The sequence below is a fragment of the Palaemon carinicauda genome, chromosome 19 (genome assembly GCF_036898095.1).
Source record: "Palaemon carinicauda isolate YSFRI2023 chromosome 19, ASM3689809v2, whole genome shotgun sequence".
Lineage (NCBI taxonomy): Eukaryota > Metazoa > Arthropoda > Malacostraca > Decapoda > Palaemonidae > Palaemon > Palaemon carinicauda.
In genome coordinates this window covers 29069232-29096731 of record NC_090743.1, presented here as the reverse complement: position 1 = coordinate 29096731, position 27500 = coordinate 29069232, and the positions used below count along the sequence as shown (strand labels likewise).

The 27500-nt window shown below is 32.8% G+C and overlaps 1 pseudogene; it reads right to left on the bottom strand.

Annotated features, from left to right (window-relative positions):
* The window catches only part of LOC137658544 (uncharacterized), a 464917-nt pseudogene that overhangs the window by 24461 nt on the left and 412956 nt on the right, over positions 1–27500 (bottom strand).

Here is a 27500-nt window from a genome sequence, read left to right as displayed (position 1 = left end):
GATGATATTGAAAGAATATGATTTACGTTTCCGTTATGGATACTAAAAAATCGAAACTGCTTTTGGATACTGAAAACCAAAAATAATTCAAGTGCTTTCTGAAACTATCAAGATTTTTTAGAAATATTTTTAGGCAAAATATAAACTAAACATAATATCATGCCCCCTCGCATATTCAAAATCTTGAATCCTCAACATAAGAGAGACGAATAATACTAAAAACATTATTTGAAAAACTAAAAAATGAATAACGTTCTACTGCCTTCGAATTACATTACCAATTTCTAAGAAATTTTATCAACAAACCTCAGTCTATAAGAAGGTTAAGGTCTAATTTATATGGATCTTAGCATAAAGTGTTAGTCAATAGATAACATGTCTTCTCAAATTCATTCATGTATATCGATATCTATTTTGATATGCTAACGATATATTTTTATTTAAATCCAAATTATAGGAATGAAATTAAACGTACACACACACACACACACACACACACACACACATATATATATATATATATATATATATATATGTATATATTAGATTGGCCAGGACACCAGCTACCGGTTGAGATACTACCACTAGAGAGCAATTGGGTCCTTTGACTAGCCAGACAGTACTACATTGGATCCCTCTCTCTGTTTACAGCTAGTTTTCCCTTTGCCTACACATACACTCGAATAGTCTGGCCTATTCTTTCAGCATTTTCATCTGTCCTAATACACCTGACTACATTGAGATTACCAAATAATTCTTCTTCGCTCAGGGGGTTAACTACTGCACTGTGACTGGCAATGGTAGAAAAGACTCTTTAGATATGGCCAGCAGCTCTTCTAGGAGGACACTCCAAATATAAACCATTGTTCTCTGGTCCTGGGTAGTGCCCTAGCCTCTATACCATGGTCTTCAACTGTCTTGGGGTAGAGTTCTGTTGCTTGATGGTACACTCGGGCACACTGTTCTATTATATTTCTCTTCCTCCTTTTTTTAGACGTTTTTATGGTTTATATATGAAAGATTTATCATATATATATATATATATATATATATATATATATATATATATATATATATATATATATATATATATATATATATAGCTATCTTATTGGCGTCCAAAAATCGGAGATAGCATCCTTGAGGAAAATCAGAGCTCCGATGATTTCCCGGAGAAATGCTATCTGGTGGAGTACTGCACACACACATACACGCACGCACACACACACACACACACACACACACACACACATATATATATATATATATATATATATACTTAAAACCAAACTCACAATTACGTACATAAATACGTTTATAAATATGTATCTTTATCTCTCTCTCTCTCTCTCTCTCTCTCTCTCTCTCTCTCTCTCTCTCTCTCTCTCTCTCTCTCTCATATTCAATGTAATTAGATGCATAATGAAGCCGCAAGTATCTCATACCTAAGGATCGTAAAACACGATCTTTAAAAGTGTTCGAGAGACAATAGAGTAATTATCTTCGGAACTGCTCGCAATTAACGTCGGCATTCATCAAATTAACTACAGCGGCCGAGAGGAAATTATACCGATAATTGGAAGCGTATCATCCACACCATGAGGAATAATTAGAAGAGTCTTTGAGACATGAGTCCATTAGAATCTATCCGCTTGGAACATAAACTACTTGATTATTATTAAGTGCGTGAGCTGTGTGCTTATGATACGTGGAAAATATGTTTATATGTGCTGGCCAGCGTGATGAAGAAAACTGGCCAAACTTCAGATATGAACTGGCATGGCTGACGCATTTGTCCTGCACTGAGCTTGAAACAGCTGCATTTGTTGATGTTATAGTTACTTTATTTGAACTATTCAAAACAACTTACTCCGATTCTTAGTCAGGGATTACGAGAGAGCTATGTAAGAAATACTGGTAATCAGAATAATACACACTTTGCAAAAATAAATATATTATATACAAATTCTTAAATCTTAACAAAACCTTAGACTAAGACAAGAAAAAGATACTTATGAAAATTATACAATCACTTGTTTGACTGGAAATTAAATTTATAATAGTATTTAATCATGATAATTAATAAAAAAATAGTCAACACTTTAACACTCTAATGACTAAACTCTTGAAGAAATTTACATATAAGTAACTGATACACTTACTAGTTTTAGCTCACACTTCACTGTTTTAACATAAATCTCACAGGGCCAGTTACAAAAATTTATACTAAACCCATACTTACGGTAACGCAATACTCATGAAATATCATTCAATGGAGTTGTCAATGTTTGAACACACTACACACAATATATGTTGGATAAAAACTTATTCACTTTCGAGAGGGCACACACTCGAGGCACTTGAGAGGATAGGGCTGACGAACTTGGCTCTTTCAATGGATAGGCTGGATCTCTTCTGCTGCTTACGATTTCCTAGGGGCACATATATATTGACTTAAAACTTCTAGATAATTCTATATAGATTATTCTCATGACTTGGGGTAGGCTCTAGCGACGCTAAAGTTGCCAACTAGTCTATCGAACAGGAGAACTAGCCTCGCTTGTAAGGCAACCCTCTCCCAGCTAGATTTCTAACACACACACACACACACGCACACACACACACACACATATATATATATATATATATATATATATATATATATATATATATATATATATGTGTGTGTGTGTGTGTGTGCGTGTGTGTGTATACATATTTGGGCACCTAAAATGAATCTTCAAACAATAAGGTAACAAGAGAAGGATATAGAGAGAAGGCAAGAACTAGGCCAAATGATTAAAAGTGAAATTTAAGCATGGATAAGTTGACACGTTGCGGCTTGTTTTATATCAAAGTAAAACAGATGTATATATTTTTTACCTGCGTTGGCTCTAACTACTAAAACAAGATTCAGAGACTTGAGAGTTTGAAAAGTAATGATAAAAGCAGAAATAAAAAAAAAAGATATTTAAAAGAAAACTATGTTGCTTATTATTTTCAAACTATAGAAACGGTTTATTCATCGGAATGTAAATTTCTGTTTTTGTTGATCTAGATAAAAAAAAGAAATGTTAGAGATGAATTCTGTGTTCTCTAACGGTAAAGAGGAATTTTGAAGGTCACAAATATAAATATTAAGTTATATCTTTTTAAATAAGCAAAACCAAATACACTGGCCTGCTTCAAAGTGGTATTGACGTGAATAATTAATGTTAAGGGACAATTAGAAGCAATTAGGAGCATATCTTAACATTTGACATCCAGAGACAGCAAGATAGAGGCGTTACTTTAGTGTAATAAGTCTTAAGGTATCATGTTACGCTGATAAGAGCTTTGTGTATCTGCAAGTAGTAGTTGATAGGCCATGGAAGTTTCATTCTCAAAAGGTTCATCCATGTTTCACAAAATCGAAAGATTCATGTAGTAGCAACCTGATTTTTTTTGGAACCAAACCATCTTAAGAGAAACAACTTATATATGAAATCATGCAACATATTTAATCCACAGAGATTTGTTGATAAACCAGGATGATTTACCCTTCCGGTGCCACCCACCTCCATTAAGGGAATAGGCGAACGGTGAAAATATGCAAATATACTGTATTTACATAAATTTAACAACTGCATAATTTAGCATGGCTGACACCATTCGTAATAATGTGTTTACATAACTTTTTCAACATCCTGAAGCTTTGGGCATAATTTCTGTGACAAATGAACACCGAATGAATTAGGTTTAAATCGACATTTCTTATTCAAAACAATTTTTTATTAATTTTGTTGAACTTGTGAGCTTTTCAACACAAGCACAGGAGCATCATGTTTGATAAATTATTACCAATGCTCATTTCTATACAGATAAATTTTATTTCAGTCTTTACCACACGTCTCATGCACGCATATAATTTTCATTTACATACATATCGTTAAAGTATACGCTTCTATTTATACTACATACATATAATTAAGTTTCCCACTAACTGGATTAACTTGTTCGAGCCTTCCATTCCATTTTTTTTCTAAAATGGTATGCAACAGAATCAGAATGCTCAGAAAAGTTATAATTCATATAAATGAAATAAATTATTCAAAAATAATTCCACTTTTCTAATTTAGATTATTAGGATATTCTCAACTTGCTAGTACACTCATCTTTCCCACAGTGTATTTTAACCAGGATCATGCGAAAAACAAAATGTTAAAGAAAAAATTAGGAAATCGCGTGTCCCAAATTTCTCTTCCTCAGCGTTGTACTGAAATTCAGGACACACAGCCAATCCTCTCATCTGTTTCCTCTCTCTGTATCTGAAGCTCTTGACACGAAATTCATTATATTGCAGAGGCTTAATTTATTCATTTATGTACAGGGGTAACAATGTTCCTTTGTACTAGTGGAGAAAAAATGTAAGCGTACGAAACTCTCTTAGAGGTTGCTGATATTCTTTGCTGACATTTGCTGTGATGTTCGCCATCAGGATATGAAGCAAAATAAAACCGTAATTTTGGACTAAAACAAGAGTTCACACAACCACTCAAAAAAATAAGGCGGGGGAGAGTAGCAATCTTCTTCCTAAGTGATCAGAGACCCAATTTTCAAAAGCAAGCACACTAGAAGACACAAGACTCAACATTCTAAAGTTAATGGTACCATGGACTAATCAAACCAAATGTCTCTAGTTAAGGATTTACCAAGGTGGTACAAACCGTGACGAAGGAAAAGTCTTAAGAGCAATGCTCACTAAGCAATGTCTATAAAACAAATAGGGGTTGGACCCTACAATGGAATTGTTGCAGTTCTGATTTGGAAGATAAATCCGAGTCCTTATGTATAAAAGGAATCCTATCTAATGAGATGATAAATACCCAAAAGCAAGGATGGGATGGCTATATATAAATCTGAAAGAACAAGAAATGGAGGCATTATGAGACCACACCAAGCGACCTACCAACCTCTAACGTGATCTAATCAACGGTGAGATTGACTGATTGGTTTTGAGTTTTCTGGCATTCTGACAGCGAAGGTCATTGAGACGCAGATATCGTTTGTTATAAATAAGGAATAAAAGGAAATTAAATTTAAAACCATAAAAGCTAAGATGTCCTCATAAAAGTAAAATAGCTTTCAGCAGACCTGCTTCTGAAATAAATCTAAATATAATTCAACATATTATTATTATTATTATTATTATTATTATTATTATTATTATCATTATTACTTGGCAAGCTACAATCCTAGTTGGAAAAGCAGGATGCTATAAGCCCAAGGGCTTCAACAGGGAAAAATAGCTCAATGAGGAAAGGAAGTAAGTAAATAAACTACAAGAGAAGTAATGAATGCTATAAAATATTTTAAGAACAGTAAAAACATTAATACATATCTTTCAAATATAGACTGCAAAAACTTAAAAAAGCAAGAGGAAGAGAAATAAGATAGAAGTGTGAGCCCGAGTGTACCCTCAAGCAAGAAAACTCCACCCAAAGACAGCAGAAGACCATGGTACAGAGGCTATGGCCCTATCCAGGACTACAGAACATTGGTTTGATTTTGGAGTGTCATTCTCCTAGAAAAGCTGCTTACCATAGCTAAAAGAGTTTCTTCTACCCTTACCAAAAGGAACAATTACAGTGCAGTAGTTAACCTCTTGAGTGAAGAAGAATTGTTTGGTGATCTCGGTGTTGTCAAGTATATGGTGATAGAGGAGAACGGGGAAAGAATAGGCCAGATTATTCAGTGTATGTGTAGGCAAAGAATGTAATCAGACATATGGATCCAATGTAGTACCGTCTGGTCAGTCAAAGGAGCCAATAAGTCTCTAGCAGTAGTATCTCAACGAGTGGCTGGTGCCCTACTAACCTACTACCTACAAGAATCTTGGATAAGACGATGAGAGCTACTGAAGAAAGGGCCCCAGCAAATATAATACGATAGGCTGGAAACTAAAAATTATATAGAAGTCAAATAAAAAGGGAATAAATGACGCTCACTAAAGGCAACTACTATACTGCTCCACCATATGTACCCTGTGGTTCAAGTACTTGTTATGAAAATTATGTTAAGGAAAGGCCTTCATATCAAGGAATAGGGTTCATGCGACCATGAAAAAGTTGAAATGTTACGGAAAATGGTTTCATGGTAACATTAATTTATTCAGAGTTAGAAATACAATGAGCAATTTTACTATCATTACACAATCACAGTTCCAATTTAAGCGCCTTTTGACAGCAATTCCCTAAAGTTTAACAATCACCAATAACGGTCATACATCACAAGAATATATATGTAGATAAAGAGACATTAATCAACTGATGGATAAACATTTGGTAATCTCGATACACAATCTTCGTTATAATGTTCTTGTGGAAGTTAATTAATATCAAATCAGTCTAATATCTAGAGTACAAGCGAATATGAACTAGACATCTTTAGGTTAAAGTTCATGGAATGACAATGGTAACGAATCTTTGAATCTTATCAATATAAACCTCATGTTAATCACCTAAATGGTTCACCCAATACTTCATCCAAATTCATTCAACTGTTTTCGAGAACATTTATTAAAACGATTGCACATATCCATACATACTTTGCTAACAGACACAGATACAAACACACTGGTAAATCCGTTAATTTGTTATTATCAAAAAACCCACAAAATATCACGGGTGAATACTTTACTGCACTTGTTGAGGTAATACGACACTAATCGACAATAAGTACGATTTTCCGATAAATCATGACATTATACACGTATGTTATACTGCTCCCTTTCCTAATCGAGCGACGAGAACAACACAGCGAATATCATAAATGGAAAGACTTCCAACATGGGCCATTAAGTAGAGCAACCCCCAAGGGTCAGTGAAGACAGTTTGTGCATGATGCGATTAATGGGAATGACCGAGCGAAACAGATAACCTTTACATTATTAGTCCCCATTTCGTGATGTATTCAGAATACCATGAGAGTATAGAGGTGCATTTTGACAAAGGATAATAAATAATATTCTTCTCATAGTAGGGCTATATATTAGCCGCGTTTTTGGGAAATTAATAATGTACACGATGTACTCCAAACATGTTAAATACTTTTTAACTTTTTGTTTTTTAAATAATCAAATTTTTCCTTTTGAAAATATCCTTCTGCATCTCAATATAAAAGGTACATTGAAAATCCTAAATACTCTTAAATTGCCACAATTTTCATAACTTCAAGGCAATTCTTTGGTATGTATCTTGAAAACCTACTTCTAAATTTTTGAATAAGTATACCTTTAGAATTTCGCGCTGAATGGGATAAGAAAATGTTTCCATATACCATCTCACTAAACGCATTCAGCAGAGAAGGGTAAGCAGAATATATATCTTGAAGCCTACGTCAAAGCTAACAGGCCAAGTAGACCCATCTAAAGGGCCTGGATCGATTATTGATATTACCCTTCAATCATTAGGAGACAGCCTTAACATGACAATTATAACAGGCACTTGCCTATAACTAACAGAGTGTTGTATTATCAACTGACACACTTTGTTAACCTGCTTAACAGAAGTTTTTATCAATAAAAAGCTGTCGGATTACTGTTAAATAGATATGTTTGAGTATAATACAATACATATCTATCTATCAATTATACTTATGCATGTGCATCTCTCTCTCTCTCTCTCTCTCTCTCTCTCTCTCTCTCTCTCTCTCTCTCTCTCGATATATATATATATATATATATATATATATATATATACATACACACACACATTTATATATAAATTTCGTTACCAATTCACTGCTCATTTTTTTTATTACCAAACTGCTTCCCCAATTCGCTGCTGAAAAAGTAAGTAAATAAACGTCTTAAGTTTAACTTCAACAAGGAGATGTAGGTTTAGATAAATTCTGATTAATTCTTCTGTTGCTGATTAAATAACTTAAGAGTACTTACATATTGGATGCAATTATTGATTATCTATAATGCATTGAAAAGCATGTTTTTGAACATCTGACGCATGAATAACTTGTTATTTTCATGAAGCCGAAATATATAGAGATTTCTGAATAGAGAATATATAATGCTTATTCAATCAAACGATTTATCAATTAATTTCCAGTGTTATACAACGCGTAATTATAGATATTTCGTTATCAATTCACTTAAAGGAATCGATAGTATATTACTTTATTTTTCCGGCTACAAATTTCTCACACGAATTACATTTTACGTTTGAAACAATTTTATTCATTCTTTATACTTATTTACTAGTTTTTGTTTAAGTTAAGAGCATGATTTAAGTATAAACATATTGCCTTTTATGGAGGGGGCTTTATTCCCTTATAACTAATAGTTGATAGAAGGCTATACTTCTAAACATTTTTCTAAGAGCAGTAAATATGGAACGAAAAAAAGTTACTTAAGAAAAATTGACGCTGGTAACGACATGTAAGCCCAGAAGGTGAGGACTTCCAGGCAAATTTATTTACCAAGAAATATTATATTCCCAACTTAATACCTCTTGGAAAATATTTTTCTTAAAGAAATTCTTTTTTCCATAAAAAAATAAACAGGATGTATCGTGGGAAAAAAACATGAAGCATGAGAAATACATGCATTCTTAAGCTTAATACCCAAACTATTTCCTAAGGGCTCCAGCAAAAAATATTTACTAAAAATATATCAAGCACGTAATTTAATACCTATTATATGAATAATTCTTTAAAGAGATTCTATTTTCCATAACAAATACACAGGGTATACTAAAAAAAAAAAAAAAAAAATGAGGCATAAGTATTTTCTTAACATTAATTACAAACCTAATGCATAAGGTCTCCAGGCAAAATTATTTACCAAGAAATATCAAGTTCCCAACTTAACATCTCTTATAAAAATAATATTTTAAAAGAAATTCAGTTTTTCATATGAAATAAAGAGGGTGTAATAGAAAAAAAAACCAGTCACAAGAAACTGAAGATATACCGAATTCTTAACATTAATAACAAACCTTATTGATATATCACATAAAGATCAAACGCACACAAGTACACAGCTCTCTCTCTCTCTCTCTCTCTCTCTCTCTCTCTCTCTCTCTCTCTCTCTCTTTCACACACACACAGTGCAGAAGGCACAAACACTTCATGTATCGAGAGGCTGTCAACTAACCTGATCTGCTCCTTGAGGTGTGGTCAGCACTGTCGCACCTACGGCGTGTCAGGTGAGGCGAGTCCAGGTAACTATTGGAGCGTGAACAACAACACCAGCAACAGCGACCGGGTCTGCACTGCAACACCACCTCTCGGAAATAGGATCTGAATCTGAAATCAGCCAGAAGGAGGGATTTCAAAGGATGATCTTATTACCTTAGGATAATCTTGCAGGCCAAAGATTACCTCAGCAGTGTCGTTATACAATGATTACACGCACTCAGTCCCTATATTGTTCCGCTTCCTAAAGCAGATTAATTGTGGAGTGTGTTTAGGGCGCTCCTCTAATGGGGGAAACCTTGAAACTGGGTTTACATATAATCATTTCAGGTGAATTTTAGTCTTAGGAATATATTATAACTAGGATTAGTAATGAAGTTTGTTTAAGTGTACGTTTTATGTTTTCTGTCCAAATTACAAGCAGTCTGAAATATAAACTTAAAAAGCGTAGGAAAAAATTAGAAGCTCTCGTGCAAGCGTATCCACATATACCCACATTTATATAATGAATGTATGTATGTGTGTGTATGTATGTGTATATATATATATATATATATAGATAGAGAGAGAGAGAGAGAGAGAGAGAGAGAGAGAGAGAGAGAGAGAGAGAGAGTGTTTTTTTCCGATTTGTTGACATGAAAGGAAGAAAAACAGTGATGAGTGTTGCAAGAGTCGGAGACTCCTAACTCAAGCAAAGCTGCTGATATTTGAGGAAGGGAAAGATGCCACGAGTGGATGGAGTTAGAAGTGGAATGGAAAATCACAGTGATGAAAATCTGACTGAGTGACTAACTAGGGTATGTAAAAATCAGTATGAGGAATCACCGTTCTACTATAAGGGAGGAAAGAGTTACCATAGGGGCAATAAATTAACCGGTATCACATGGTCGATGTAAAGTTAGCAGATAGCAATATGATTTACAAGGGGAGCACAGCGTGGGTTAAACAAGGAAAATAATTTGTGAATCCAAAGTTTGTTTTAAATATTCAAATTTATGATGTTTCAAAGTTAATGGAAAAGATTTATTTGAGCATATTTGAATAAAACAAAAGGATAATGATAAATTTGATAGAGAGCCAAAGGGGAACGTGTTCAAGGTATCAGGAATATAATAAGTTGTTGAGAGCAGTTACAAATACGAAGATTTATGGAATATAATAAGTTGTTGAGAGCTGTTACACATCTGAAGATTTAATGAATATAATAAGTTATTGCGAGTAGTTACACTTCTGAAGATTTGAGGAATATAATAAGCTGTTGAGAGAGATTAAAAATCTGAAGAGTGACTGGTTTGGCCTAAGAATTAGCATGAGATAAGAATTCGTTATGTGTCGTTTGATGTTCAATATTTCAAGGGATGGAGTAACCGTAGAATGAAGAGATACGGAAGTAGACAAAAGTTTCAGGTTGTAGAATTAGAAAATGAGTCATATAGTGTGTGGAAAGGTTGAGATTTACAAATGATTCAGTATTGACAGAAGATAGTAAAGGTAAACTGAAAAACCAGTGAAAGAGTTTGAAAATGTTTGCAAGAAGAGCAAGTTGAGAGTAAAAAAGAACCCAAATAAGTTTATAAGGATTAATGAAAAACGGGAGAGTTGAAGCAAATGAATGTTAGAATAATTGTTTGGGATATTTTTAAATAGTTAGGGCAATTGTCAAGAATTACAGAATATATATGATATATATATATATATATATATATATATATATATATATATATATATATATATATATATATATATATATAATATACATATATATAAATAAACTTTTCATATAATTCTAAAAGTATAAATCGGATTAAGGCCTTAGTTGATTATCACTAACCTGGCATTCATCCAATAATAGATGATAGGATTAACCATGGCATTTGCCATCGCCAGCCAATAGAACCCTAAATATATGTGCTGGATATTGGCTGTGTCTAGAACCTGGTTGTTGTGGTATTGGTAGAGGAAGAACGCCTGCTGCGGCAACCAACATAACATGAACACAACCACAATCACGATGAACATACGGACGACCTGAAATTAGAAGATTAAAAAGACGGATTGGTTTACGAGTTAACGGTCAAGAGTTATCCGTCGGCCTGCTAGCTAGTACAGTGGTAACATGTTCGCCTAGTATTCACATGACAGCAGATCGATCCCAGACCTGTACCGTGAGTTTAATCTATTTACTGGGGAGGCCACATCTGGAGTTAGGCACCACACTGGAAGGTTGGGCTTGCCCGGCTGACGTTATGGTGAGCATCTATCCTAATGAAACTGGAACTGAAACCAGATACCTTTAACCTTTAAATTTGGAAACCATAAAGTGCCTAAAGCTGGTTTTCGATACGGTTGTCCATGATTAAAATCAGTGTTATATACAACTTTCAGCTTTTTGAAAACTATATTACAAAGCCTAGAACTCTATCATTTATAAGCAAAATAAGTATCTGGTAAAAGGGAAAGTCCCCCTACAATAGTCAATTAAAAACCCACCTGCTTGCGCGAGGTCTTCCATTTTCATATTCATAAAAAAATCATAACATTTAATCTCCATTCCCATATACTACTGTACATCTCTATGGAAACTTCACACGAATGACTCCCCAAGACATTATGACCAATTCATATAATCAAATTTCATCAAACCTCCAATACAAAACACTGGGATGTCAAGGAAATCTATTATTCACAGTGGTTTAGTTTTGAGTTTGCACACACGCTTCTGTGAGAATTGAAAAGGTAATTGACAATTTGCACGGTTCAACATCAAAGAAAACGTGGTTATATACATACAATATATAGAGGCCTCTTCCAAAGAAGAGACATCTAAATTTTTGTTTTGAATATCAAAGAGGTTTGCGTGTTGACACGGGTAAAAATAGCGAATGATCACTACGGAGAATACCATTTTCTTTTAATTCTTAACATTTTGCTTTAGATTCTCCCGAGAATTCTCCGTAATCTTTTGTATAGCTATAAAAATCAAATTTATAACCATACCATGACACTGGTGGCAAGGTTATATCCTTTGGTGTAATTTACAACCAAAATTCCATACCTAAGCAATAAGTAGCCTGACACTGTTAACAAAGGTAGGCACTAGCCCCCCCCCCCCCCCCTCTCTCTCTCTCTCTCTCTCTCTCTCTCTCTCTCTCTCTCTCTCTCCATACACACACAAACACACGCACACACACACACACACAAACACACACACACACACACACATATATATATATATATATATATATATATATAAATTATCATCATTATTACTAGCCAAGCTACAACCTTAGTTCGAAAATGCTAACCTGTTCAGCAGAAAATATTTGCAACAAGTTTGAACTTCTTAAGTTCAACAGATTCAACAACCGCCATATATCAAGATCATTCCACCGCTGGAATAAAATTTCCAAAATACAGTACAGTATACAGCCTTATGATGGAGACGGTCATAATGTCAAAATTAACTGCATGCATTGTGCTATGTATTGGATGGTACAATCTGAGAATATCTGAATGCATAAGATGGTCACAATTCTGCACAATCTTATGCAAAATGCACATGGAAGTAACTGAACAACGGTGCCAGATAAGGGATAAAGAATTCGGTAAATAGCAAATTTTGGTCTAACAAATTATGATGAGAGTCAACAGCTGAAAACCGGACAGTAGAACAATACTCAAAATATGGTAAAATTAAAGAAATAAAACATTTCCTATACATCAATTAATCACAAAATATCATAAAAGATTTTCTCAAGCCCTTACCAAAACTGTGCTACTATCTGAGATAGGGCAACCGTTTACAGTCACCAATCTATTTTCCTTTATTGCAATATACATTTTCAGATTGATTTTGTACTGTTTATAAATCGGATTTCTAAACAAATAATGTTTCTGTATTACCTATCATTATGGCAACTACAAAGTACTGATATTGAATATTTTGCTAAAATTCATCATTGTGAATATTCTCAAGGATAAAAAATACTAACATTAGATAACCTTTATGTTTTCTTCAGTAAATTGCGTCATAACCAAATCATTAATTTCCTTTTAACAGGGGTTCCCAACCTTTTTGTTATTCTGTACCCATAGGGCATATTCATAGATTCCTATGTACCCATAAAATTGAGTATAGCAAATTGAAACAATGAAACTGATATCGCTATATAAGTTTATGATTCAATCACAATGCATTACATCATGCATTGCACATTACTGGCTATTCTCTCAGATTCGAATGTACCCTTCGGGGTAAAAAATATACCACTAGGGTTTCAAGTACTCTAGGTTGATCTATAACTACACCAAAGGCGTCAATGACCTTCGATGTCAGGATGCAAGATAACTCAGAATCAATCAATCAATCTATAACTAACATATTATTATAAAAAAAACTCCTTGAATAAAATCTATTTTCACTATAGATAAGAAATAAGATCTTTTTTTTTATCTCACCCTCCTCTTTGACTTGATTGAGTTTGCTTGTCGGTCCGTGAGTTCGCCGATAGAATGGCTGCCCCAAAGTTCGCAGCTTATTAAGGAATAACTTATCAACATCACCAACATCGGAAGTAAGTAGGTCGTCGCAAAGAAGACGATGTTGTAACTGAAAGAAAAATCATTTATGTTCATTGAGTGCTTTGGGAGAATCTAAGAAAGAAATTATTATCTCTCTCTCTCTCTCTCTCTCTCTCTCTCTCTCTCTCTCTGGTAAAAGTCCTAAGAAGGGTAATATACAACAAATGAAATACATAAAAATATATAGGATAACAATACAATCGTATTATATGGCAGAGAAAACTATATCATAAAGCTTGAACATTAAATTAATACTCTTCGGAGTCTAGCACATTTAAGGAAAATCATTTCACATAAGAACAGAGACAAATTATTTCACATAAGAACAGAGCCAAATTATTTCACATAAGAACAGAGACAAGTCTAAGAATATATAAACAATATCCAATCATGATAGAAAGAATATGGAAGATGAACATATCAAATTTATTACAGTTTATCTGTATACAAAAAGAAAAATAACGAGAAATCAGTATGCTCATACATTTTTAAGTATCACATAACCTAGTAGATGATTTAGTTTCCCACGGAAATTAAGATTTATCTTTGTTTTGCATGTCAATAAAGACAAGTCAACCCTTCCATGTATGTGCTCGATTGGATTTTTTTCAAGGAACAAACACTCCCCTCCGCTTTGCAAACATTCCAGCGTTTGCTGCATTCCTCCTTCTGTGTGTCAAGCAAGCATATATACTGCAAATCTCATCCATTATGTATTCTTTCTTTGAAGAAATGGACCAGGGTTTCAGTTTCAATCATTAGTATATCTGGACAAACAACAACAACAACAATAGCAGCACACACACAACACACATACTTAACACACACACACACATATATATATATATATATACTGTATATATATATACATATATATATGTGTATATATATAAATACATCTATACATATAAATATATACATGTAAGTATATGAGCATATATATATATATATATATATAAACATATATGCATATATATATATATATATATATATTTATATATATACGCATATATATTCTTTAAAAGATTTGAAAATTATAAAATAAGAATGGCAACCGTAGTAAAGATTACAGAGGTGATAAGAGTGTCACGAGAGAGATGGTATGGACACGTTTTGAGGAAGGAAGGTTGGGAGGGACCAAGGAGGGCTTGGACGAACCTGTCTCAGGTGGTAGACCGAGAGGGAAGCACAAAATTAGATGGCGAGATAAGGTGAGGGATAATACGGATACAAGGGGTTTGGTGGAAGAGGATGCCTTTGCCAGTAGGGATTGGAGAGGGCGTTCCTGGCAACCGACCCCTTAGTGTAGGTATAACGGAGGGAAAGAATTAGTGTACACACACACACATATATATATATATATATAGAGAGAGAGAGAGAGAGAGAGAGAGAGAGAGAGAGATACAGGTTATTATTGCCATTATTATTATTACTATTATTAATATTATTATTATTACAAGTTAAGCTATAACCCTAGTTGGAAAAGCAAGATGCTATTAGAACAAGGGCTCCAACAAAGAAAAACAGCCCAGTGAGAAAAGGAAACAAGTAAATAAAGAAACTATAAGAGAAGCAATAAACAATCAAAATAAAATATACTATGAATAGAAACAACTTTCACTAATTATCATATTATATGATTATATTTATTAGACCATTAAAAACCCGGCTGTCTATACGAATAATCCATAGATCCTCGGACAAGAGTATCATAGAAAATGCAGGACGATATTAGTCTTATCAAGACTGAAAACTTAAATACATGACGTTTATCACACAGCTTAAACGCAAATATTTCATGAAAAATTACAAGAGACATTCTGAACAGTTGTATTTCAAGTATGTTTTTTTTTTTTTTTTTTTTTGGGGGGGGGGGGGGGGGATAGGTCTCCTCTGACGGTAACTAGTCTTATTCAAGTGTCGACTGAGACTCATTGTTAGCAATTTATCACAATAAATATTTCTGAGCTTCATTGACAGGATAACCTACATGCCAGTTTTTATTGAAATTATACACATCTCGGGAATATCAGTTGCATATGAACTTTTACCGAACAATCGTTTTGCAAACTCTAACTGGCGTGAAATATTTGGCGGTTTAGTCAAAGGTAAACGTATTGAACGCAATATAAGTCTTCATTCAAACGTTACACGGGACAATAGCCTACTTTATATGTGGGTGAGAGAGAGAGAGAGAGAGAGAGAGAGAGAGAGAGAGAGAGAGAGTCACTATTACGTTTCTTAATTGATCTTTCTGCTGAATATCATTCTGCCTGTGCAGTTTTTCTGCCGAATTAGAATTTCATTGTATTCCACAATCAACACCGCGAAATTTTGATTTTCTTTTCAAATCCTCTCTCAGAGATGTAATTTTTCCCTCTCCAATTCTATTTTACTCTCATCAATAGTTGACCTTGATTGTTGTGAGCTCAGTATCTAATATCATTTAAGTAAGAACATACATCCAATTAACGGTGATGACTGTATATGAAAGTGTAACTAGGAAGTAAGTATGAAGTAAATATTTCGAAATAAAAATAACAATATTTTGTAAATAGAAAGGGGTAAATGTACATGATAAAACCTTATCTTTAGTTATTGTGGATATTCCGTATGAAATTATGTATTTCGTAAATCATTACTTCTCTCTGACGATAGTTGACTATAAATTGATGATAATGAAATATGTATAAAATACTTTCTCAAAGAACTTCTGAAGGAAAATCATCTTGGATGGAAGTTTTCCCATAGGTTTTTTTTTTTTTTTTCCAGAATCGTATATCTAACAATGGAAATGAGGTCTTGGGAAGAATTGCCATAAAACACTGTAAAATGAACTGTAAATTTGAAAACAATAGCCAAAATAGTCAAGTGAGCTTCTGTTCTGTAGATTTGTCAAAATTTAATAGGAAGAAGTTACTTAGAAGCATGATTATTCGTGATTATTTTCATGCAATTACCAAAACCTTCAGAAGTATGTTAACATCTAAGTAGTAGTTTTTAAAGCCTATAATTTTTCACCTCGTTTTATTATCACAATTCTAGAAAGCCCAAATGACATCAAGTTAATCAGATACTCAGTTAAAAAAAAAAAAAAAAAAAAAGTTAAGAAACTCAATATAATACGTTGTAAATACCAAGTGTATAATATGTGTCTAGAATTCAGTACATTTTTCCTTGGCCTTAATCTCTACTGTTGATTGACGTTTTCTACGTACCAGGTTACTATCCGACAAAGAAAAATACAACCTACGCTGTTAATCCTATTTGAATAAATTTACTGAATATCTTTCTATTTGCAAGACTATCGCAATATGTAAATACGTATGAGTTACTTTTATGGTATATCCTATATGGAAGTTTATGACTGCAATTTTATTTGAATCTATCTAAGGTGGAATTAAGAATGTTTATAAAAGTGATTATGAACAGAAAATAAACCTAAAGGCGCTGCATAATTCTTCATTATACGTGACAGAGAGAGAGAGAGAGAGAGAGAGAGAGAGAGAGAGAGAGAGAGAGAGAAAATATGAATGGCCATTGATGCCTCAGTTAACTGAAAGACTATATCTTACGTTCACACTTTTATATTAAACAGATAAAATCTTTGATATCAATGTAAAAACTAAACCTTTGGATTAAGGTGACGAGAGAGAGAGAGAGAGAGAGAGAGAGAGAGAGAGAGAGAGAGAGAGAGAGAGACTCATGGCACTTGTGAATTTGAAACTATGTTCAGCTATCATAACTGCATAGACCATAGCACTTATCAAATCCGCTGAGCACTCGAAACTATGATTGTAATCAAAGTTCAGAATTATTTGAATATCTTTCAGATATCTGAGTGAGAATTCGGTCACTGCCGCTGTTACGTCACCAGCAGCAGCCGACACATACGAAGAATAATAACAACGTATTGCAAAATGCATAAGAACAATCAATAGTGAGTGGCCACTGCATCCAACAATCCTCTCACTTCTCGACACATTTCAATATAAGGAATTGCTTTCAAATCTGCAAAAATATATTTTGAGTTATTCCTCAATTCTTTCTGCGCCTTATATCCCATCGCATTTGTTATGTTTATCTTGACTTTTTCATTTTCTGATGCAAACGTTGACCCATCACTTTGCTCTTGATACATAATGTTTAGGTATTCTTTCCTAATGAATATTCTGTAATGTTTTACTCAATGCATGGATTTGGGAGGCTTAGTATATAATATATTTTATATAATATATAGCAAGAATTCCAGTAACGTCTTGTCTTTACCTTAAAATGACAGTCATAAGAAACGTTAAACAAACGATTGAAAATTAAGAAGTAATGGTGAAATATTGACATAATTCTTGAATAGACGACTTCTCTCTTAACATTTATCTTTCAATCAAGAAATAATGCAAATATCTACACCCGAGGAAATTTTCTCTAATGAATAAATATTTTCTAATTTCCTATATGTTTTTTAGCCACCGTAAATTTTTTATAAAGCCACTGACTACTCAAATCAAGATGTTCCTTAAATCAAATCATCAACAACAGTACTGCATAACTATTTATTATGATTGACCTTCACGAATTGTTATTGTTATATTTAGTATTGTTATCTTAAAATCCGGATAGCCAATAGCTCTTCGAATTTCTATAGGGTCTTGAAATAATATCTAAAACAGAAGATTCATGTTTTAACATCAGAATGTAACAACAGGAAATGAACTCTAAGGTATGTACTCCTTGAACTAATCTAAAAATATATTTCAAAATTCGATATAAATAAGGGAATAAAAGGGAAAAACATAATTTTCGCTGATTATTAACTTATAATATAATATAATTTGCTGCAAACAAATAATTTTTCTTATTTACTCTTTACCTCGGAATTTGTTCTTACATATCTTAAATTCACTTTTGCACCTGATAAGCCTTTTGGTCAGTATTGATTATACATATTAAACGTTTATTGTTGGTATTCCTTATTCAACAAGATTTGTACTGATTGCATAGATAACATTTATATGTTGTGTTTTCCTAAAACCAGGATGAAGAGAAGAAAGGGATTACTTGGAATGAAAAAATTGAAGTGATATAGATATTAAAAGTTGTCAATGACGACTAAACACAGTTGCTAAGGAAAAGAAAAATATAAAAAGTAATAGAACAGCGACAGCGAAGTGGAGGCATTTGCACATATATACATACACAAACACACATACACTCAAACATAGATACACACACATATATGTATATATACAAACATATATAAATACATACAATACAGAAAGGAACTAAAAGGAACTAAGCTTTTTCTTTCAAAACACGAGATAATTTGTAAACAGACGGGAGGAAATATCATAAACAAATAAACAGATAGCAAAAAAAAAGAAAAAAGAAAAATAAACTGAAGCGAGAAAAATGGACAAATATCTACAAAATAAAAGGGAAATGAGAACAGCTGAATATCCCCCATTTTATTATCGCACAGTAAGCTCCAGCTCAATTTATAGTTATTGAACGGATCCAATTGCGAAGCGACGTGACGAAAATATCTGAGTCAATATTCATTAAACGCCTCGGTTTCAGAATTATCTGGAATATGCATATTTCATCTGAATTTATCCACATTTCTCATATGCGTTCATGAGATTTAGGTTGATTTTCCATTAGCATACTGGGCTCTATATCCTTGGGTTTTTCTCATTCAATAAGAAATGTTCAAGATATATCTGGAAATTTTAAGCCAAATTATGACAGAAATGCAAAAATAAGGATTTATAAAATGTCTTGTTCTTTTTTTTTATTCATTATTAAATGTTCAAGCTATATTTGGAGATTTTATGCAAAATTAAGACAGATGTAAAAATATGTATTTATAAAAGTCTTGCTCTTTTCATTCAATAATAAATGTTCAACCTATATTTGGAGATTTTATGCTAAATTAAGAATTTCTAAAATTCCAAGATGTATTAAAAATAAATGTGTAAAAATCATAAAAAGTGATACTAAAAAAGCTCATCTGAACATAAGCGCCACACATATGTAATCTGTTTCAAGTTTGTCAATGTCTATCCTGATAGGATTCAACACACAATAAGAATGAAAAAAAAATATACAGATTTAAAATGTTTTACAACGCACTAGTAATATTTGCATCCAGTGCAGTATATAATTGTTTGCCCTCAACAACTAACAGAGCTATTTCTATATTTTCATTTTTTGTTGTTTATTCCGCACGCTGTTTCAGTCCGTCAGTATTTACGCATAGCCTAACTAGACTGAATCAAGAGTTATATAAATATGGCATTGCGATTGTTGTCGTTTGAGGGTCATCAATTGCCGTATATTTACGTTAATAGACGTGGGAGGACATGATGATGATGATGAACTATTATATAATTGAAACAAGAGAATTCTGAGAGTCACAACAGTGGATCCAATTAAATTATAATGTAATGTGAAAGCGAAGTTCACCTCCCGGGAAGCTTCAATTATAAAAGTATTTAAGTGGATTCAAGTTTCAAGAATTTATTCTGAGGATACTTATACAACAATAGGCAATGACAACGACTTCTCTTGGCTGGATGAGATTCTAAAAGGCATCTCTAAAGAAATAAGAAAATCATACGAAAGATGTTATAATAGAGCAAGGGGTTCCCAACCTTTATGGTTTTTTTGTACCCTTTGAGTTTTTATAGATTCATATGTACTCATAAAATAGAGGATGAGAAAAAGAAATAATGAAATTGATATTGTTATATAATTCTATTATTCAATTTTAATGATGGTTACATCATGTATTGTAAAGTACGGGTTATTCTCCCAGATCCGACGTACCCCCTGAAGAGTAAAAATGTTCCCCCTAGGGGTACATGTACTCCCGATTGGGAACACCTGTATTATAGGCTACATTTATGGGGTAATAATAGATAATAGACAATAAGCTGATAAGAACTATTTAAAATGCTCTCCTTTCATGAAATATAATTCTCTGTTAATACCAAGCAAAAACAAAGGTTTCAAATTCACAAAAAAAAAAAAAAAAAAAAAAAAAAAAAAAAAAAGTTAAAAGTTTCGATTTTAAACTTCGAAAAAATGTCGAAGCTAACAACTGGTAACACTGCAAAACCAAACGGGAACACGATATGAAAAAAAATGAATTGAAATTAAAAAGAAAAGTGGAATATTTTCTTTATTTAGTTCCAAAGTGCTCTGGGGAAATCCTTAAACGTCTAAGCTTCTGTGCGTGACATTTCGATAATCAAGTGTACCTTGAAAGGACTTTCCTCCTCTTTTTTGTTTTTGTATAAAAAAAAAAAAAAAAAAAAAAAAAAACTATGGGATTTTAAGCTGGATATGGAAATAAATTAAAGCAAAATTATCAGATCCGTAATAATAATGATAGCTTACAATAATGTTACTCTAAAGAAAAAAATATAATACATTACAGTAGCTTTGAAATACAATTCCACTGTTAACGTAGGCCGCATGTATTAAAAGTAGAAGCAAATATGAAAATAAGAGATCTCTAAAGTTATTGTGATGTTTAATTATAGACATCTGCGTACCATGAAAAATAAGGCAATATTGGAAAGAGGCGAATGACAAATGGGTTAGGGTTCAATTAAAGTTATAAATGGTTGATGATATGTGGCAAGAAGGGGAGGGAATAACAGCTATGTAGGGTGATATGGTAAAATAAAAGAGATGATTATGGTAAGTGGAATTACACAGTAGAGAAATAAATAACACGCATGGAAACTAGGGCGAAAGCGGGAGGAATGAAGAGATGAATTTTAATGAGCAAATCAATTTTAATTAAAGATACAAAGGGAGAGTAGAATGGAGACTACAATTTTGTATCCATAAACGATTACCTAAGCTGGCGTTATATTTAAGACAATAAAGCGCCAGGAAAGCTCTAATAGCATAGGAAGGGATTAAGATAAATCTGAGAATTCTTGGGCATTAAAGCTACATATGATAGACTAGGGGAATTAAAAATCTGCTAAAAGAAAATTGCCAGAAGTTGGGTGGATCACAGGGTAAATGGAAGATGTTGAAGGTAGCGTGAAAAAAAAATTCATTAAAGGTTTTATTAGGGCTTCATTAAGTTATCTGGACGAGGAAAGATATATAAAGGGAAAGGTGATAGAAGAGATAAGTTGAGAAAACATGGTATAGAAAACCAAAGGCGATGGAAAATCTGCACTAGTATTATGTAGACAGAATAGTTACCGGTTTAGTGTAAACAAAGCCATAGGCAATGGAAAACCAAGCGATTTTGTGATAAAAGGAAAATTTGCACGATTATATGTAGACAGAATAGTTACCGGTTTGGTGTAAACAAAACCATGGGCGATGAAAATCAAGCGATTTTGTGATGATATAAAGGAAAATGTGCACTAGTGTATGTAGACGGGATAGCAACTGATTCGGGGAAAAGGTGAGTTTCGTACCATGGTGTGCTATGTCTCCATGGTTGATTAAATTTCCTACTAATGGTCTTAAAAATGAATATTGTTAATGAAGGACAGGCTATAAGAAAGGGGAACTGCAAAAAGTGATTGACTTGTACTTGCTGACAATACAACATTGTTTGGTAATAATGAAGAAAAATTGCAAAGGTCAGTGGAAATTTGAAAATATTTTACAATAAGAAAATTGGAAGTGTCTGACATGCCAAGAAGAAATTAACGAGTAAAATTAACAATAGTAGACGAATTGTAGCTGATGTATATAAGTATTAGATTGTAAATATTACAAGCTGGGAAGAGAGAAGAGGAAAATCCTTTTCTAGTAAAAGGGAAGAAATGTAACAAGAATATTATAAAAGACTGGGGAGAGTCGTCTCTAATAAGAAAAGTTGGTAAATAAGGAAGAATTTTCGAGTCCATAATTGCAATAATACTCGGTACCCAATTCGCGTTCAACTGCCAGCTTATTGTTATAAACTACTCTCAACCCCTTTGACCAGTGTTTTAACTCAACTGGAAATTAGGGATCAAATCAGTTCAGTAGAAGAACCGAGGAAATTAGCTTTCTATATCAGTTATTTCGAAGAAAAGGACAATCTTAAATTGCAATAGCGAAGCTGCAAGAAATTATTCTTTTTACCTTTAGAAGCTGCAGAAACCAGCTAATTTTAGTTTATTACAAGATATCATCAGTAATTAAACAACAGAGTTTCATCTTTTCCTTCAAATTTCTGGCCTTGAAAATAAGATAATATAACAAATTAGAAAAGTTTTGTTTTGGAAACGTAGACCTCCCTCGTACGGTTATATGCATATATATATACATACACACATATATACATAGATATCACATAATTAGTAAGAATATGCCGATGTTTCCAAATATACAAATGCCTTTTGATATGCATCTAAATTCATATATACATTGCAGAGATACTGTACAATTCACATATATGGAAGCACATATGCAGGGCAACTTATTTCTTTTCGCCCAAAAAAATGTAAGTAAAACAAAAAATATATAAAGTTAACATATTGCGAGGTATATAAAGTATAATAACTCAAGATAAAGTTAAAAATGAGGTAAAACAAAATCAACTTTACTGGTGTTTTAGTCTTGTTAAAGTTTTCAAGGATAACATCAAGTTTCAAAAATTTATTGTCGATGGCGATAATGATATAATAATATATTCGGAAAACCTTTATTTCACTGACATCGATGACAGCATGGAAATTTATGGGTATTAATATTGGCAGTCATTGATTGCTAATTCGTTGATAAAATAATTCATTCTTATATGCTTTTATCAATGATTATAATAAAGATAATATAGTTGAGCACGCAAGGAAAAACATGATTAATTTTCGAAACAATTATGAAAATATTAAATAATAACTGAAAGAAACCCTTGGTATTTGATAAAGCATTCTTGGGTTTATCTGGGATATAAAAATATAATTGTTCTAAAAATAAAAAATAATAATAGTTCCGTATAAAATGAACTGGAAAAAAATCACTTAAAACTATTCTAATGGCAATTTTATGGACCATATATATTTCAGAGTGAATTATATCGTTATAGGATTGGTATTCGGCAAAAGTCGAAACTACAATTTCGTATGCAAGTCAAATTGCATAGAGCATCATTACCTTATTTTTGTAATTAGTAATTCATTGTATTCACAGGAGGAATGAAAGTCCTCAAGACGATTAGGCTGCCCATTCACTAGCGATCGGATTGAAAAATCAGGTCATGGTGGGTGTGGCTTTGAAATTGTATGGGTGAACACTCACAGTACGATCAGATCTTCATAAACGTGTCATTTCAGTCTCAACCGTAGAGCAGTTAACACCTATGGCAGAAGCTCTCCATAAATAAAGACCTTTATACAATATCTGTTTTACTTGTAAATATATGAGACTTAAGAGAAAGGAAGGAAGCAAGAAGAGATTTTGGGCTAAACGATGGATAGAGAAAAGAGCTGCTTTCTCATTCGGATTTACTGAAGATGAAATTGCGCCCCGATGATTCGTACAATTATCTGCTCATGGATTTTGGACACTTATTATGAATTGTTTATTAGAGTAGCACCTTATATGAAGAAGCAAGACACGTGCACGAGGAACACCTCATGGAAACCTTTCTGCCACACTACGATATTTAGGAACAGGACCATCATATGAAGATCTCGAATTCAGTGTGGCATTATCTCTTTAGCACTTAGGTCAAATTATTCCAGAAACCTGTCAAGCCATATCGACTTCACCAAAAAGGGAATTCATGAAGGTAAACAACTAAGTTTTTATCTTTACTTAACATACATAATAACAACATGGTCTCAAATAACATGGTATACATGTTTAAAGTCAAACTGTACCGTTTTATGTCGGTATAAATAAATAACAGTCATCAATGCAAAAGATGAATTTATCATGTGCGATTTTGGAACAAATGGAAGAATATCTGATGCGGGAGTTATTGAAAACACAAAATTTAGAGATAAACTAACCAAAGACAGTCTTCCAATACCTTATGCTGCCCCTCCATCATTCTCGTCGGAAACTTTTACCTTTGTTTATAGGAAATGAAGATTTTCAATGAAAAAAAAAAAAAAAAAACTTATGTTCAAAACCAGCTTTATAAACAGAAAAGCATATTCAACTGTACGTTGTTTAGAGCTCGCAGAATAGTCGAGACTGCATACGGAGAATTGCTAGTAGTTTTTCGAATATTTTCTGCTTCAATTATTTTGAAATTAAAAAATGCCGTGTTGTTTGTTACACAATTACAGACAGCGTCATGATAAAATTCTTGATTATTATCCATCATTGTTACGAGATGGAAATGGAAATGACACTCGAGATGCATAAAAGTTCGAGAGCTGTTTTAATATTTTATAAGTGACGGTGCAGTACACTGGCAACCAGAGATGGTTTGAAATATAGTTTGTATCCGTATATTATAATGATTGTGTTTTTTTGGTTTATTAATATTATATATCAAATATTTCAAGATAATTTTGTGTACAACTATATTTCATATTGGCATTGCATTAAAACGTTTGGTTTTATTAATATAATATATAAATTGTCACGCTTCAATTAACTGGTTATGTTAATTAAACTTCATACTGCAACGTATAAGAATTTCCCTTACCTCTTGTATATTAGACAACGATAGAAGGACGTGGTGTTTCTGGATCCTTCATAAATGATAGATTGATTGATTTGAGGTTTTCTGGCATTTATAAATGATAGAAGATCATAATACCATAAAGATGGGTCATACACCTCATCAGTTCCCGTACCAGATTTCTTGGATGCACTAGGCATATTGTTGACTTCGAGAGGCTTTTCTTCAAGTTTTTTATTGAAACTCTGTAAGCCTTATTTTTAGCGTTTCTATCCTAAAATATTTTACTTTGCATTCCAGAGACAAGGATGACTCTTATAAAGTTCAATAAATTCGTCCCCCCAAAACATTTGTCCCTCTAAATATCAGACATTTTCTGTTCAACTTTTAAGTTTCACTCTAAAGAACAAAATAATGAGGCTTTAGATATAGATAGAGACTGACCAAGTTGACTCACCCAGCGACAAACCATTATTTCCAGATGTAAATTAAATCAGTCAGTAAATGTGCTCATTTAGATTTGAACGAACTACCGATTGTAGAAATTAGACCCTACGGTCAGATTCAAGGAAAAATACCAACACTCACACAACGATATAATGACACTTAGCCCAATTCGATCTAATCTCATAGATTCAATCTTTAGTGAATGGGCAGACTTAGAAATCACCAATTTACCCTCATCATAATCTCCTCCTACGCTTATTGACGCAAAGGGCCTCATAGACGATTCATTGGCTGGATTCATCAAAGCATAGCCAGTTCTTTGTGATGCGCAGGGCCTATACATAAATAAATAAATGAGCAAACTTCTAACCTACCTTATGAGGGTAAAATTTGGTTAATGATATTCATGGACATAATAATAAGGGGGGGAGGAGCAAACGTTGATAAAATGAAGAGGTGATCTAAAAACGTTGGCGTGAATGGAGATATTTTCGTTTGCAAATACTCATGGAATTACCAATATATAGCGTTCTTACCTAGATCAAGTCGGACAAAAAAAAAAAAAAAAAAAAAAAAAAAAAAAAAAACAACTAAGATAGAACGAACATAGAAGCAGGGGGAAAATCCAAAGCTCTTCAGCATCCAACAATCAGAGTGGGTGACTGTGGGGGAGAGGGGGGAATCTTTGTATATGAATTAATATTAGGAAAGATGTTAAAAAAGATGAAATTTATTATTTAAGATAGAGAAAACGAAAAGAATTCAAGAAAAATACTCTAATATTGAATTAGGTTTAACTCATAAAAAAAAGAAAAAAAAAAGATGCATATAGCGTTAAATTTTGAATCATGTTTAAATCATCAGAAAAGAAAAAAGGGAAAGCTTGTATAACACGTTATAAGGCACTACTAACTAACGATACTGACATTGCTAATGTTCTTTACTTGTCAAATAATGATTGAGTACTTACGAAGTAATTTATAGTATATATATATATATATATATATATATATATATATATATATATATATATATATATATATATATATATATATACACACACACATATATATATATATATATATATATATATATATATATATATATATATATGTATATCTCACTTCAATTTACTAACGCTCCAGACAAGGGAATCTATAGCCTTCAACTTACTCTACTGTACATTACTGATGTAAGAAGGATTAGAATAACCATAAAAACCGTAAAACTAAATAAGTCTGTGTTTACATACACCGTACGGCATTCAACTAATCACAATAGTACTGACTAGAAATGGGACAATTACACACGTATTCATAAGGTGGCATTCAACTAATCACAATAGTACTGACTAGAAATGGGACAATTACACACGTATTCATAAGGTGGCATTCAACTAATCACAATAGTACTGACTAGAAATGGGACAATTACACAAGTATTCATAAGGTGGCATTCAACTAATCACAATAGTACTGACTAGAAATGGGACAATTACACACGTATTTATAAGGTGTGAAAAAATATGTAAAAATCAGTCACAGTATTTTGATGTTTATCTCATTTTCATGACAAATAAAGAAGCAAATAGACCGAAAAGGAAGGAGTGGTATGTAGCAGAAGAGAACCAACAGAACGAATTATTTTTTTAAGATCAACAATTCTAGATTGATGTTAACCT